The following is a 16,897-nucleotide window of genomic DNA, read 5'->3' as shown; positions in this document are numbered from 1 at the left end:
TTGGCTGTGAGAAGAAAAAGGCGACGGGCCTGAAGCATATACTAATGTTTCAGTCAAGAAGGGGCCACCTTTGTATCCCTTGCTGGCATTGTAGCCAACTTAGTGTACTTCGTGGGGGTTGCACAACAATAAAGTCACCTCATCACACATTTCTGAGTATGCTCCCATTATAAAGTAATGCATAGCCATAAATAACCACATTCCTTCCCATTTCTTAGGAACAGCATCCACAGAGGTTCCGTCTTGCTCCTCCCAGTACCCTCTAGGAGACAGATTCCTTTCCTACTTTATAGGTGAAAGGACTAAAGTAGAAAAGATGGAAGAAACATGCTGTGCACCACGGGACCACAGCCACCGGTAGAGCAGGGGCAGAGGCAGGTCCTACATCGAGTCTCCTGAAGGCGCTGAACAGGCCACCTCCTCCCAGGGGCCAGGAGCCACCCATCCTGCCCTGCCCTTGGGATCCCTTCTACTGGCTTCTGCCAAGCCCAGCTTTTGGGCCCTGCTCCTAGGAGGAGCTTACCCATGGGACAAGGGAACAACTGTGAAACCACAAACATGACAACTGGAGTCCAGCTTGAGTGCCACTCCAGGACCAGAACGCAAACCCGTCCAGAAAACAGGAGCCCTGCAGCTGTTCCCAGGCACGAAGTCCAAGATTGCTTCGTGAGCCGGTAAAGCCTCTGCCAAGGCTAAATCTATTGCTGCTAATCCAAGATGGTGGCCGGTTCATCTTTAAAGACAAATGTCGGCAGAAGCGCATCACGGCTCATGCTTAGACCCAGTGTTCCTGAACCAGGATCTGAGGAGAGGTGGGGGAATAGTCCATGGTAACTTGGGGAAAAAAATAAAAACAAACAAAATCAGTGCCTATTCTCTCATCAATGCTATAGAATTATACCTGAAATTTCACAGCAAAACAGCCTGCATCTAAGGTTAAATCTGTGTGACTCCAACTGGCATACCAACTTCACACAGCTGGGCATGCCACCTGGCGGCAGGTGGGGGCAAGGTGAGGGGGACTCCTCAGTGTGACTCAGGGTCCTCCCTGGCTATGAAGCCTGGTCCTAGAGGGGAGCTGGGCTAGGGTGGTGTCTTAAGGGCAGTCGGGTGTCTGACTAGCATCGGCCCTGCCTTTCCTGAGACTCAGTGTTGAGTGGAGAGGGCCATCTGACATCTGAGCCCACTCTGCCTTCTTCTCTTCAAGCTCTGCCTCCGGCCTAAGACCACCCTGCTGCCTAAGAAGGTGTCCTGGGCACTGACCCCCTCTGCTCCAAGACATGTGTAACTCAAAGTCCCCAAGTCCCTAGTTCTCAAAGTCACCTTTTCCTTTCATGGCCACAAACAATGACCCTCATAATAGAAAGCTGACCCTATCCTGAAAGGGCAGGTTCCATGCTTGTGGACAGTGTATCGTAGCTTCTTCCTGGAATGCTTTTACACTGGATTCCCCAAGCGTTCCTCTGCATTTCTCAGAACTCCCTAGGGGATGAGCGTATATACGAAACATATACAAACGACCCTAGCAACAGGGAAAACTCGTTGGAAAGCTTCCTCACTGGGGGAAAGGCAGGACTGGCTTCTGGTCTGACTGAAACCAGAGCTTGAAAGTCACATGACCTTCTCCCCAACTTCTCTGCTCCCCTATGTGTGGAGACTCACACTGAAGATTTGACTTTAGCAACAGCCACTGATTGTGTGTGTGTGTGTGTGTGTGTGTGTGTGTGTGTGTGTACGTGTGTTAGGGGGTTGGCAGGATGGGCTCTTTCTTTGGAGTACTGATGAGGTGAATACTGACTAGCTGTCCATTTCGTACTAAGCAATTGTGAATGGTAGAGCAAAGCCATCTCACTGATCCCAGCCCAGTCAGCACGCTGAGAGGACCATAGCAAGCCATCTGCCAGACAGATGACACAGCTGGAGAAGAACATGCATGCCCAAGGGGAGGCACAGGCTCTTGGGAGGTGGGACACTTAGAATTTATGACAACCATGGCCCTCCAAAAACCAACTGCGTATCAGATACATAGTATTCTGTGGTGTTAAAATACCACAGGGAGGGTGGTTAAGAAGCAGGTATCTAAGTAAGGCATGATGGCAAACCAGACAGCACTTGGAAGACTAAGGTAGGAAGACACCTGCATAGAAAGGCCCAGTCTCAAGAAGAAGGAGGAGGGGGAAGGAGGGGCTCGGAGGGGGAAGAGGAGGAGGGGGGAGATTAAGGGGGAAAAAAAACCTACAACAGTCCTGGCTTGTTCCATTCTCTATGGCTGTAACAGAAGCCCTGAGTCTGGGTAAGTGATGAAGGATGGAAGTCTGTGTCCCTCGGTTCCACCATCTGGGAAGCCCCGGAGCCTAGCAGTGGCATCCGGTGAGACCTTCCTGCTGCACCATTACAGGCATGACAGAGGGCGTCTCATGATGCACCCCAAGAGGCCCAGACAGCTCGCGGTGATGACAAGGTCACTTCTGATGAGGAAACCCATCCCATGCATCCACACATGGGTTAGCCCATGTCTTTCTGACTCACTTCTCAGCCTCCCAGTCTGTCACCTTCACTACCAAGTTCCACAGGTAAAGTTGGGATGTGGGTATAGTTAAACCACAACACCTCTTTAGAAGAATAATCATGAAGCCTGACAGTGCCCATGCCTTTAATTCCAGCACTCAGAGGCAGAGCAGGCAGATCTCTGTGAGTTTGAGGTCAGTCTGGTCTACAGAGGGGGACAGCCAAGACTTTTAAATTAAAAAACCCTGTCTTGAAAAAGGAATAACCACAAGGGAAGAGTGGTGATGGAGTACTTCCAGGAAGACACCATTCTGAGACAACAATGTTGAGTCCATTTTCTGACTTCCTGCCTCTACTTACCTTTCCCAACCCTGTATCCTCCATGAAGAGCACAGTGTAGTGTCTCTTCCTGGTTCCCCAAGTCCTCCCAATGTGACTTTGTATCAGATAGTCTTTGAGAAAATGAGGGTTAGTAAAGACCAATGCTCACCTGCACTGGCCACGTGCATCACACACGCTGACCACGGGCATCACACGCGCTGACCATGAGCATTACACGCGCTGACCATGGATATCACACGCACTGACCATGGGTATCACACGCACTGACCATGGGTATCACACGCGCTGACCACGGGCATCACACGCGCTGACCACGGGCATCACACGCGCTGACCATGGGCATCACACGCGCTGACCATGGGCATCACACGCACTGCTCACGGGCATCACACGCGCTGACCACGGGCATCACACGCGCTGACCACGGGCATCACACGCACTGCACACGGGCATCACACGCGCTGACCACGGGCATCACACGCGCTGACCACGGGCATCACACGCGCTGCTCACGGGCATAACACGCGCTGCTCACGGGCATAACACGCGCTGTTCACGGGCATCACACGCGCTGGCCACGGGCATCACATGCACTGGCCATGGACATCTCTCCCTAACCCCCTCTTGCTCCTTACACATGACTTCAGTTCTGTCCCCATTTCTGATACTTTCTCTCTATAGCACAGACATCAACTCTCCACCCCTCCTCTCTCAGTCTAGTCCTTTTTGCCTCTTTGCTTTATGAAGAAAACTGAGAAAAGGTGGCTAAGTCAGAGAAACTAGGAGGCGCAGGGTTGCTTGTTTACTACTGCTGTAATTTGCTTCTTTTCAGCGTGTTCTACGCAGTCAAATTTAGACCTCTCTGCTCTCTGACCACGTGGCTTCCCCAGGACTCTTCCCCTGGCGGTGTTTGCCTTGTACAACTTCTCTAGGATGGGTTTTGTTTTATTTTATTTTTCTAAAAGTAAAATAAAATATTTTTTAAAATAAAAATATGCAAAAAAAGGAATAGGTAAAAACACTAAAAATTGGAAAGACATCCCATGCTCAAGGATTGGTAATTTTAACATTGTAAAAATGACTTTTTTATTAAAAACTATTTATAGATTCAGTGTAATCCCAATCAGAACTTTCATCTCATTCTTCACAGAAATAGAAAATTTCCTAAAATTTATATGAAACCACAAAAGGCCCCCAAATAGAAAAAAAAAAAGTCCTGTGCAAAAAGAGCAATGCTGAAGGATTAGCATTCCAGATCTTAAGATTTATTATAGAGCCACAATATTAAAAACAATATGGTATAAACACAAAACAGGCTCATAGACCAATGGAATATAATTAAAGACCTGAACACAACAAGTACATGTAACTTCAGTCGTTTAATATTTGACAAATATGGCAAACACATATGCTGGAGAAAAGAAATAGTACTGGAAAAACTGGATGACTATGAACCAAAGAGTGAAATTAGACCTTGCACAAAAACTAACTCCAACTGGATCGAAGACCTAAACCTGAAACCTAAAACCCTGAAATTGCTAGCAGAAAACGCAAGCCGTACCCCAGAGGGTAGAGGTGTGTGTGGGGGGGTTCAGATGAGCACTCCATTGCCCAAGAGTTAAGGCCAAAGTTGACAAAAATTCAAAACTAAAATGTTTCTGCACCTCTAAAGAAACGATCAACCAGGTAAGGGGAAACCGACGGAATGGGATCTTATCTTTGCCAGCTTTACAGCTGACAGAGGACTAATAGGCAGAATCTATAAAGAACTCAAAAACAAAGAGTAGAAAAAACAAATGTCCTATTCAAAAATTGGGGCTGGGTCATGAATACACAGATAGTTCTCAGAAGAAGAAGAGGAGGAGGAAGAGGAAGAGGGGGAGGAAGAAAAGGAGGGGGGAGAGGAAGAATAAGCAGAAGGAAGGAGAAAAAGAAGTAGTAGAAGAAGAAATTGTCTAGGAAATATTTCAGAAGATAATCATCATACTAAGCAAGTGGGGAAATGAAAGTAGAAGCAACTTTGAGATTTCATCTCACCCCAGTCAGAATGACAAAAGTCGACAGAACGACTCGCAACAAGTGCTGGAAAGGATGTGGGTTTAGGGGGACCCCCCCCCTTCATTGTTGGTGGCACTGAAAACTGGAGAGGCCACTAAGGAAATCAGTGTAGACAATTCTCAAAAAGTTAAAAATAAATTTACCATATGACCAAGATGTACCACTCCTTACATATGCTCAAAGGACTCAACACCGCCTTCATAGGCTCTTGCTCAGCCATTGCCGTTGCTGCTGTCTTCACAACTGCTAGTAGGAAACGGAGCTTGTTTCTGTAGTGTAGTGGTGGTCACCTTTGCCTCACTGTAGGGGGAATGGAAGCCGCACAAATGTCCTTCAACCAAAGTAATGATAATAAAAATGTGCTGCATATACACTATGGGATATTATTTGGCTGAAAAGAAAAACCTAAATCATAAACCTTGCAGGTAAATGGAAGGAATCAGAAATGATCATATTGAGTGAGAGAACCTAGACTCATAAATACAAATGCTACATATTCTATTTCATCTAAGGGTCCTGACTTTAAATCTTCAGATGCAAGTATATATCCTGGAGTAACTTCAGAAACCAGGGAAATCAAAAGAGACCCTTGCTGGCATGAGGAGCATGGGGTAGAAAAGGGAATATCAGGGTAGAGGTGATCTGATTAAGGAAATGGGAAAGATGGGTGAACTCTAATTAGGTAGAGGAAGGAAGATAATACAGAAGAAGAATAAAAGAAAGTAAAATAACAGTAAGGATATCTAAAAAAAAGTCATGTCGTATTATTAACTATCTACTTTAAAATATCTGCTAATACTCATTAAGTCAGTATATAAATACACATATACAGTTTAAATTAAATTTCCCATTGGAGCTAACAACGCTTCCTCTAAGAGCCAGTGACCATCTAACAAGGCCCTAAGACCAAATGAGAATCCCTCTATTGATATTGATCAGGGTTGTATAAAAGACTCCCAAAACATTACAGGTTATTGCTCTTCCCCTTGGCTGACCTTCAGCAGTGGAAGGTCTGCTACTATTGCTAAGGACACCATGCACTTCATACACAAGGCCCAGGGGCCCCTGAGCTAGAACTGACTTGAAGCCTCTTCCCTGAGGACTAGATTTCATGGCACTAGAAAGTACCACGCAAGTTTCCAGAAGCAACCAACAGTCCTACTCAACTGTGACACCTATGAATCACATCAGCCGCCAGCATGGCACCATGATCCTAAGGGTGCAGTAGTGGCACACACACCTTGGTGATAACAAGCATCTCTCTAAATAGGTCTGTGAACACGAGGGAAGCCATGCCTGGTGCTGGAAACCCAGTCAACAACCCAGGGCTAGGGAAGCCATGTATCTTGACAGTGAACCTACAACCACCACTTTACTCAACCCACATAATCCCTAACTACATCCTAAATATTTGTCCTTATACCCCCAGGTAAGCATAACCTTCATCCCTCCCTCATCCAGGGAACTTCTTTTTGCCACAGACAGAGACTACACTGATTAGTTTTGTATGTCAACTTGACACAGCTAGAGTCATCAGAGAGGAAGGAGTCTCGGTTGAGGAAACATCTCCATGAGATCCAGCTGTAAGGGATTTTCTCAATTAGTGATGAATGGGGGAGGGCCCAGCCCCTTGTGGGTGGTGCCATCCCTGAGCTGGTGAACCTGGGTTCTATACTAAAGCAGGCTGAGCAAGCCATGGTAAGCAAGGCAGTAAGCAGAACTCCTCCATGGCCTCTGCATCAGCTCCTGCCTCCAGGTTCCAGCCCTGTTTCTGTTCCCGTTCTGACTTTCTCTAATGATGGGCTATGATCTAGAAGTATAAGCCAAATAAACTCTTTCCTCCCCAACTTGCATTTTGGTCTTGGTGTTTCACTGCAGCAATAGAAAGCCTAAGAAGGAGACCATTACAGAAAACCACAACCAATCCAAATGCAGTTTTGGAGCCCAGTCTCAGCATCTACAAATCAACTCCTACATTTAGGGCTCAGGGAACATTGTGGGCCAGGGAGCCGAGAGATTGTAAGAGCCAGAGGATCGGGGAGTTTGCTATGAGACTGTGTCTCCTATTAATGTCAAACGTTACACCCATAAAGTCTGACCAGCGTAACTGCCTCAACCTGAGCTGAACAGGGACACCAACAAAAGACATACTAAAGTGGAAGAGGGAAGGACCAGGAGGCTTCAACCCTACACAAAGAACTACAGACAGCTAAGGAATGCTGAGAGCAGGAGAAATTGTTTTCCCCAGACACCAGTTGGTTATGCAATACCAAATGGTCAGCCCTGAAGACATATACATAAAAATAACATTATATAGGTGGAGCAGGTTGTACTTACTTATTTAAGAATATATATGTAACAACAGTTAATGGGAAAGAGGCCACAATGAGGTAGCTGGCAGGGTTGAGAGGAAGAAAGCAGAAAGGAGAAATGATGTAATTGTATTATAACCTCAAAAAATAAAAAAAAAAAGCAATAAAAAAGAGAGAGAGGGTGTTGAAGAAGAGCCAACAGAAAAATCTTAGGCAAAGCTCCAGCCTGGTCCCTCAGGGAGCTCTGGAAAGTCAATAATTCCTCCAGGCAAAGGGTCTTTTGTCAGGAATGCTAGGGCTGCCCCGGAGGTTGGAAGGGATGCACTGCTGGATACTTGGGGATTCTAACTGGTAAATAAGAAAATCTAGTTTTCTGAAGGCAGTTCTTCAAACAGGGATCCACACTGGGTATTTACATGTGTTTGGAAATGCAGGAAAGTCAAGACAGCGACACTGCTAAGGACTGAAGGGGTGTGCCCTCACATTCATGGGGTTAGCCTACTCCATATGTCTTTGGAGTCGGCTCCTTGATAGGTTTCCGGGTTAGATTAAGTTGTGGCCTCTTAGAAGAAGAGAAGATGCAAGAAGGCAGCCATTTTCAAATCAAGAAGACCCTCATTTGGGACCGACAACAATCGCAATTACATCTCAGATCCCCCAGCCCTGGGGGTGGGGGTGGGGAGCATGAAAGTCCTTCTGTTGAGGAGCCATTCCTCATGTGGCATTGTGGCATTGTGCTATAGCAGCCAAACAACAAGGCAACCCTGCCAGGAAGGGAAGTGTACTGAGTATCACAGCACCTGCCTGTCTCCCACTCTGGGCCACAACATCCCTGCCTCAGCTAAACCCCGGCCATGCTTTAGCCATCCTGCCCTGCCCAGCTTCTGCCTACTGCTCATCTTCATCCCTCCAAATGACTGGAGGGCTCCCCTTTTCCATTGTCCAAAGTCTGGGTCAAAGTGTGCCCATAACACCTGTCGCACCCCACTAACTGCCCAGAGCTCCTGCAATCCCTTCCCTTCATCTCCCTTAATTTTCTACCCCACCCCTTCTCTAAGCCCCCTCTCTTCCCTTCCCTCCCTCCCCTGCGTGTCCCCTCCCTTCCCCTGCAGCTGTGGTGTTTGTCCCCAGGACACCCTCTTTGATCTTGCCACTCACTGTGAGTTAGGTCCCAGGCATGCTCCACAAAGTGGGCTCAACAAAGCTTCACAGTGTCCTGCTGGCCCCCTCTGCTCTTCCAGAGTCTACCACCCCAGGTCCTGAGAAGCCCTTACCTCCTACCAGAGCCCTCTCTATTCAAGGCTGTTTGTCTGAGTCCAGCGAAGCCACTTTCTGCCTAGGGTCTGGGAAAGAAGTTGCCTCCCTGACCCCCTGTAATCTCCAAAATGAACAAGAACTCTGGTCCATTCTTCTTCAGTTTCTCCCACGTGGATTTTCTTGCAACCATAGGGTCAAGTTTATGCCAAAAGAGGGGAAAGGGGGAAGAGGAAAAGAAGGCCACACTCATCCAAAAAGGGAAATCACAGTCAGCAGTGGCTGTTCCCATTGAGGCCCTGAGATTACAGGGAGGGAGCTGGGGTTCCGACAGGAGCAGGGGAGAAACCCACCCAGAGAGATGGAGTAGAGACCCTGGGAGGGGAGAATGGGCAGAAAAGCCAAAAGACACAGGCGGTGCCTGAGTGTCTTGAACCTCCACAGCTTCCATGGAAGGCAGCACCTCCAGGAAAAGCTTGGACCTACCTCTTAATCACATTCCTGGAATGCCTACCCCTGGGAGGCTAAGGACAAGACTGCTTAAGCTTTTAACCCCTGCACAAAAGGCCCACTCACCAGGAGCATGGCTTGTGCTCCCAAGATCTCTGCACCTGTCACCAGTGAGAGCAGGGATGCTCAGCTCTACCTGCTTCTAGGACTCTAGATCCCTCTCCTAACCTCTGAGGTCCAAATTCCCGGGAACTCCCCTTCCCCACTTGCTCTCATTGCTTCAGTCGTTTTTGGTTCTGAGCGTTTTTGTTTTGATGGAATTCCAAATGTACAGAAAAGGTGTGCTGTGATTAAATCACACCCACATCCCTTTTTCTGGACCTTTCCCTGTGTGCACAGCATCCACATGCTGGCCTCCGTTCTCCTCTTAGGCTTGTGGGCCAGTTTGAAGCTCCTTGGGTAATTGGGACCTCTCAAATGAGTGGGGAGCACTTGTCCAGATGGTCTCAGGTAGCTCCCCCCCCCCCCCCCCCAGCTCATCTTGCCTCTGTATTCCTGACTCCTGGCTCTGAGAAACTACCACCCTGGCAAGGCTGGTGGGAAGACCATGTGCATTAAGCCCTGCTCTGGGAACTGGAGTTTGTCCCCAGGCCGCCTGCAGAAGTTTCTGCCCATAGCCAGCTATAAATAACCTGGAGGCGGTTGGCTATGGGGTGGTGTCACTGCTACCCTGAGGGAGGCGGGTGAAGAATGCCCTGGTGCCCAGGGCTTTACCTTGGCCGGTAGGTCAGGCAGGACAGGCCTGGGGGAGGGACTGGGGCAGACCTCCTTCGGAAGGAAGCAGCCTCTTCTGGTCCCCATCCCCTAGCGGCAGTATCTGGTGTCCCATGGGGGCTCCAGACCATCCTCCCAGTGCACAGCTCCTCTGCCTGCTTTGCCTGCTCCTACTGCTCCAGGTAAGTGGATTAGTGGGTGTGTTGGGGGTATCAGAATGGGAGCTCCCAGCTCTGTGACCGAGCCCAGGAAGGGAGTCTCCGGACTTGGTGACTTGGTAGCACTTGGAATCTATGTCTCTGAAAATGGGACAGAGTCTCATACCCAGAGTGGGCAGGAAAAAAAAGAAGGAGAGTGACATCAGCTAGGAGAGGAAGTCCTGTGTGGATGAGCATGGGGCTCTGAGGTGACAGCATCAAGTGCAGAACCAGTCCTTCTCTCTTAGCAATTCTCTCTCTGCTGCCCAGCCTCCCCTCCCCCACTGCCCTTCTACCTCTTCTGACATCCTCAGGTCTCTTCTCCACCCTTTCTCCAGCAGATCGCCAGAGGGCCACCCCCACTCCCTGCTGCCTCCCCCCACCTCGGCTGACCCTCAGTATCAAATGAGGCACAGGCAAGAGGGCCAGGAGAAAAGCTACTGGCTGAGGAGTTAGTGAGACAGATGGCGGGCAGCTAAAAAGAGAAAGAGCTTGAGGAAGGGGGTGGGGGGTTCCCAGAAGAGATGTGGAGGCCACCTACCTCCAATTGTCTTCTCGTTTTACATATGGGGAAACCAAGGCTCAGAGAGCAAGGTGGCCTTCCTGAGGCCACACTTCTCATGAAAAACTATGTGCAAATGACCCTAAGAAACAGAGCCAAGCGAGAAGTCATGCATACCCTGGAGTATCTTCAGGACCTCAATATTCCCTGGTGTGTGAGCACAGATTCATTAGACAGTCACTCCATAGACCCCTAGTGAGTGTCTACTATGACTTTTTGGTTCTTGTTATTGTTGTTTTTGGTTTTGGTTTTGGTTTTTGATTTTTTGAGACAGGGTTTCTCTGTGCAACAGCTGTAGCTGTCCTGGAACTCATTTTGCAGACCAGGCTGGCCTTGAACTCACAGAGATCCACCTGCATCTGCCTCTTGAGTGCTGGGATTAAAGGTCCATGTCACCATCAGGTGGCAGTATGGCTTTGTCATCTTAGGCAGGTTCCTCCAACTTCCCCAGCCTCCGTTTCCTCATTGGGAAAAAGAAGGTACTTCCTCCATAGAGTTATCCTAAAGAACAAATGAGAAGATGCCAACCAAGTCTGGGTCGTTCTGACCCCCTTAGCGCCTTCCTTGTTCCAGGCCTTCTTGGTAATAGGATTGATTTCTAGGTCCTTGGCCAACTATTCCGAGATGTCAGCCCCCAGGGAAATGAGAACTTGAGGGGAGGCAACAGAGTGGAGGAAAAGCAGCAGGAGGAATTGTAGCTCCTGGCTCTCGCCCTTATCCAGTCTGGACTTCACAAGTTCCCACAGACCAAGGATGCAGCTGCTGAAACCCACCCTGGGCTTCTGTCCTGGTGTGCTCACAGCCAGAAGGGGCCCTGGCAGGAAGAACAGCAATTTATAACCTTTGTAAATTGGGTCTGCAGGAAGAGGTAAAAGGTGTGAGAGACCCAGCAGGAAGTAGAGGAGTCTGGTGGGAGGACACAGAAGCAGACCAGCAGCCTGGAGGAGGCTGGGGAGGCTCTCAGGGGCCAGGCCTAGGAGCTTTGCTTCCAGAAGAGCTCTGCCTCCCAAGTGCACAGGGTTATCTCTAAACAGGAGGAGGCCAGGTCTGATTTACAGGAGGGAGGTCAGCATAAGAGAAGGGAGAATACTTCTCTCCCTATCCACTCTTCCACAGCCTGGAGACTATAATTGGTCTCGAAGTAGCGCTTCCAGCTTATCCTCAAGGGCCTCTGGAGGCCTCAGAGAAACGGCGCCTCCTGCATGTCAGGTCCTGTGCGGGTCCCCAGACTGGATTCAGGCAGGACAAGCACACTAGATGAAATGCTCCAAAATCCCAAGCTTTTAAAGTAAATTTTCCATTTGGGGTTTCAAATTTGGGGATTACGGATATTCAGCCAGTGAAGTTCATATAAATATTCCAAATTCTAGGGAAATTCCAAAGCCTGAAATATTTGTAATCCTAAGCATGTCAAATAAAGACGCCGTAGCTGCCACATCTTCCATCTGACCTCTGTGAAGGCCTCAGGAGTCCCGCCTCTCTCAACTAGTTCCAGTCTCTCACCTCAGAACAGGTTTCTCTTGAGCCCCTTGCCCCAGGTGCTAATGTTTGCCCAGAGAAGGCCCAGCAAAGGGAGGAGACACAGAGAGGTCTGGCTGTGTCCACACAGCTGTAGAAAACTGGACCTTACATAACCGACTCCATCCTCTCCTGAAACTGAGTTCATTCTACCCTTCTACATCTCCCCCTACACTACCCCTTGCCAAGAGCACAGCATACCCAAGGCCATTTCCCAGAAAGCTCTGTCAGCTAATGACTTTCCACCAAAAATTGAGCTCCCTTCTGAGTGTTTCCTAACCTAATCAGCTAATTTAGTCTCTTTGGTTTGGCCATTTTGCCAATGTTTAAGTTTTTTTCCCCGAAGCAATTTTTCTGTGGGCACTGCCTACTGAGTTCTGCAGAACTTGGAAGCCCTAAGTCTGCTGCTCTTGATTGACAGCGTGGTTCAGCACCCTCTTCATTTACGGCCTCTGACCGGACACGGTTTGTCTGGCATGGCTACTCAAAATCCCAACTTTTGAAGATGGCATCTTAGGTCTACAGTTGTGGGGAGGATGGCCTGCCCCATGTCCTGGTTTTGCTTGTTTTTCTGTGCAGCTGGCCTGCACAGAACATGTGAGGCTCCAGCTAGGTGCCGCACACTTCCCTGCTTGGGGCTCCAAAACACCAGGGAAGCCAGACGGAAGACCCTCCCATCTCCTTCTGTCAGTTGAGGAGGGAGGTCAGGGCTCAAGATCACGGCTCTAACCCTAAATAAGTGGTTGACTCTGTTACCTTAACAAAACCTTAATTTTAATGTCAAGCTATTTTTGTGACATCCAGACAGATGCTGTAGGTCAGAAGCTATTAGACCAAGTGGGTACTAGATGAGTTGATAAATAGGGAGAGACCAAGCGACTTGTCCCAAGGCCTCCTGCTGGCCAGCTCCTTCCACACAGCAGCCAGGAACGCCTCCCTTCTACCACCTCCACTTCTGGGCCAAAGCCCAGGTGAGGACAAGGGTCAGGAGGGATGAAAGACCCTCACCAGCTCTCATAGAGAAGATCAGAGCTAGGAGGCCAGAGTCCTTCCCAGGCCTGGCAGGTGATCTGGGACCTAAAAGGAGACATCAAGACTCTTAGGAAGAGGGGCTCACCACGGGGCCCACTGGCAGAACTGCAGGGCTGATCAGATCACCAGAGGCCTCACTAGAGGTCCCATCCCCTGTAAGTGATATCTGATCATCTAGAGTCTCTCCTTTTGGTCCCTGGCCCTGATGCTCGAGAACACAGTGGCCTCTTCATAAACTGTCCAGTTCTACATTCGTCCTCAGGAGGTATAGCTCCATTACTGCCTCCCTGAATGCCAATGTCCCTTCCCATTCTTCTCCCCGCATCCCCGCTTAAATTCCTCTTTGTCTTCCCCGCCTTCATTTCTCTCTCACTTACTCTCTACCCTGTCATCTCCTTCTTCCTATTCTCCCCTCCCTTCCCCCCTTCTGCTCTTCCTCCCTACTCTGCTCTCCTCCTCCTTCCCTCCTTCCTCCTCTTCTCTTCTCTTCCCTGACTGCCTCCCTGGGCGTAGTTCAATGAACACTCTGAATGAGCCAGATAGTGGGTGGAGCTCTCCCTCCCCAGTTCCTTCCCTGACCTTGGACAACAGAGAGAAGAGTCAGTCAGCCAGGGAGGGGCTGATTCCCGGCCCAAGACTCAAGGTCCATAAATCTGTCAGGCTTAGGCAGAGGCCTAAATTTAGAGGGAACGTGTCACCAGACCCAGGAGGAGAGTAGGTCCAGCCAGACCCCCTGGCTCCTGTGCGGTGGCTGCTAGGGCACAAGCTCAGCTTGGATAAGGCCCAGGTAGAGGAGGAACAGCTGGAGCCTTGGCTCGCCAGGGCATATCCTAGAGACAGGAAATGGGCCCCACAGGCTAACCTCTGAGGAAACTTCAAAGCAAAGGCAATCTGAGAAACAACAAAAGCTCACAGCTCAAACTCCCAGAACTGGGTGTGGTTCCACCCAGCCCAGGTAACAGGGCCCATCCATCCATCCATCCATCCATCCATTTTTCTATCCTTCCATGCATGCATGCAAGCATCCATCTATCTATCCATCCATCCTTCCATGCATCCTTCCATCCATTCATCTACCCATCCTTCCTTCCTTCCATCCATCCATCCATTCATCCATCCATCTATCCTTCCAACCCTCCATGGATGCATGCATCCATCCATCCATCCATCCATCTATCTATCCATCCATCCTTCCATCCATCCATCTAGTCACTTAGTCAATCAGCAAACATTTGTTGTGCACTTGCTATGTACCAGGCCATGGTTAGGAACCCTGGGTACAGATGTGGACCCTGACCTACATGGGACTCCCGCGATAGAGGTGAGGACAAAGACAGCTCTCTGGTCCCGGGCTAGCCAAGAATAGTGTAGAAGTCAAAGCTGGCCGGTCAGAACAGAGAGTGATGGCCAAAGAAAACAAAGGCTGTTCTGTGCACACCAGGCACATCCCTAGTTCCCTGGACTCCCCCTCTGGACTTCTGCATGCCATTCTTCTCTGACTCTGTGGAGGTGGCACAGAGCCTTCACTGAGGGCTTAGCTGGGCCTCTCGGGTAACAGTTGCATAGATCCAGGCTCCCAGGCTTCCTCCTGTGGGCAACCCATGCCCTCTGACCCCTCTTTGTGTTCAGTACTGAACTAGAACAGCTCAAGACCCCAGGAAAACTGTTCCAGATACCAGTAGACATGGAGGAAGGGGGGAAAGGCACCTGTCACTCGGGAATTCATGGGTCTTCAGGAGTGCCATGTCATGGTGGGCCAGGGACCAAAGCCAAACAGAGGCTCCTTTCTATCTCCCGATATCACAGTGCAAATTTCTCATCTTCCCGCTTGGCACTCTGGCCCGAGAAGGCTTTGCCTGCCTCCTGTCCACAGAGCTGTCTGTGAGGTCTTCCCACCTTCCAGTCTGTTCTTACGTGGCCAGCGAGAGGCTTCTTCTGGGGCAACTGAGTGCCACATTTGGGCTAATGTCCTATTGGCCTCTGTAGATTTCACACCACATTCTTATATAGAAGTACTCTCTATGTGTAATAGACCAGAATGCATAGCTCATCAGGCTGTCTGGGCTGGAATCTTGCCCTGGGCTCTTACCTGCTGTGTGGCCTTGGCTTCTGTGAAGTGGGGTTATTCACAGCGTCTTCCCAAGCTGTGACAAGGAGCAAAAGAGCTGTCTTTTGGGCTGAGCTTAGAGCTGTGCCCAGCACACAGCAAGCACTACTCAGAAAAGTGTTTATCTCCCACTGCCTCCAACCCTGCCAACAGCATCCCTAACCAGGTTCTGCTGGCCTGTATCCTCCTCTCATCTGCATCCTCCCATCCCCCAACAGCATCCCTAACCAGGTTCTGCTGGTCTGTGTCCTCTTCTCAGAAACATCCTCCCATTCCTCAACAGCATCCCTAACCAGGTTCTGCTGGCCTGTATCCTCCTCTCATCTGCATCCTCCCATCCCCCAACAGCATCCCTAACCAGGTTTTGCTGGCAACCTTGAACCTTTGCTCATTTGGCTATACCAACTTTGAACCCACAGAAGGAGGGGTTAGGAGAGACAGACCCCAGGTGTGGGAAGATTTCAAAGCCCACTCTGGCCAGCTCTTCTTGCCCAGTGTGGAGCAATGTGCCCCTATGCTGAGCACAGCAGTCCTGTGCTCATCCCCATGTGTTTTGCTCATCAAGAGACCTAGCATAGCCTGGAACTGGACATCTGAGACACACACACACACACACACACACACACACACACACACACTCACCTCTTTCCCTGCTCCAAATTTCTCGGGGCTCCCAGGACTGTCCACGAGGTTCGTTAAGCTAAATGGGCATAAACTTGCCATCTGAGTAGTGGGGTTATTAATCAGCAGTTCCAAGCCAGCATGGGGAAACCAAGTGTTCAGCCTTCAGCCCCAGCCCAGGAAGTAGACTAAATATGCTAAATGTGATGTTTGAGGGCTTCAGACCATGGGGGCATCCAGGGACAAACATGTGCTCATCTGTCCAGTAAAGAAACCCTGACAAGCAAGAGAAAGACAACTGCCTGCTAAGGGAACAATGCCTTCTGCAGAATCAAAAGTGACAGGGCTGGGAGGAACCCAAAAGCACACGCGCACATGCACATGCTCATGCATGTGCACACACACACACACACACGAGAACATGCACTTGCATGCCAGTTGCAGAGTAAGGGAAGCATGGGAGGAGCTGGGGGCAAGGGTTAGCATTTTAGCATGCTTTGCTTTAGTCTAGTCTAATGCCTTTTTTTTACTTCTGTCTTTGCTCACACTGTACTCCCCATGTAGGTAGGGACCCGCATTAGCCAGGCAAACGTCTGTTCACATTTCAAAACCCACTTCATCATGATCCCTTCCTTGCTGCCACCCTAGTTCCCTCCGTGAAGCCAGGCATTAATCCATCGTTCTCCCCAGAAAACGCCCTCCCGTTTGCTTTATCCACTGTGCCCAGCAATCATGCTGAAGACTTTTCTGGAAGATGGAATCCTACACAACTTTGCCTTCTGGGTTAGATTTCCACTGTCACATCTGCTCCCTGATGGATGACTGAGCAGGCGCCGTAGTCCTTTCTTTTTACCTGCTCATCCTTCCGTTATCATCCAATTCCTCCTCTTGCAGGAAGCTCTCCAGGGCCTGTTTAGTTTTCTCTCCCATGTATTAACCTCAGGCTCTTTACGTCTCTCCCATCTACCTGGGATAGAAAAGCTAAGCTGCAGCCTGCAATTCCCGCCTCCTTTCTCTCTAAGCTTAGGATACATACACCTTGGCTGGGACACCTAAGGTCATCACAGGGCCTAACACGCAGAAAGCCCCTTTTGAAGTTGTTTTCTGAGGACTTTGGTGACAGAGAGCAGGGCACTAGACTTGATGCATTTCATCCAGTAGG

The sequence above is a fragment of the Microtus oregoni genome, unplaced genomic scaffold (assembly GCF_018167655.1).
Source record: "Microtus oregoni isolate MIOR12 unplaced genomic scaffold, Mior012 000062F_ref0000492, whole genome shotgun sequence".
NCBI classification, from domain to species: Eukaryota; Metazoa; Chordata; class Mammalia; order Rodentia; family Cricetidae; genus Microtus; species Microtus oregoni.
This window is presented reverse-complemented; position numbering follows the sequence as displayed.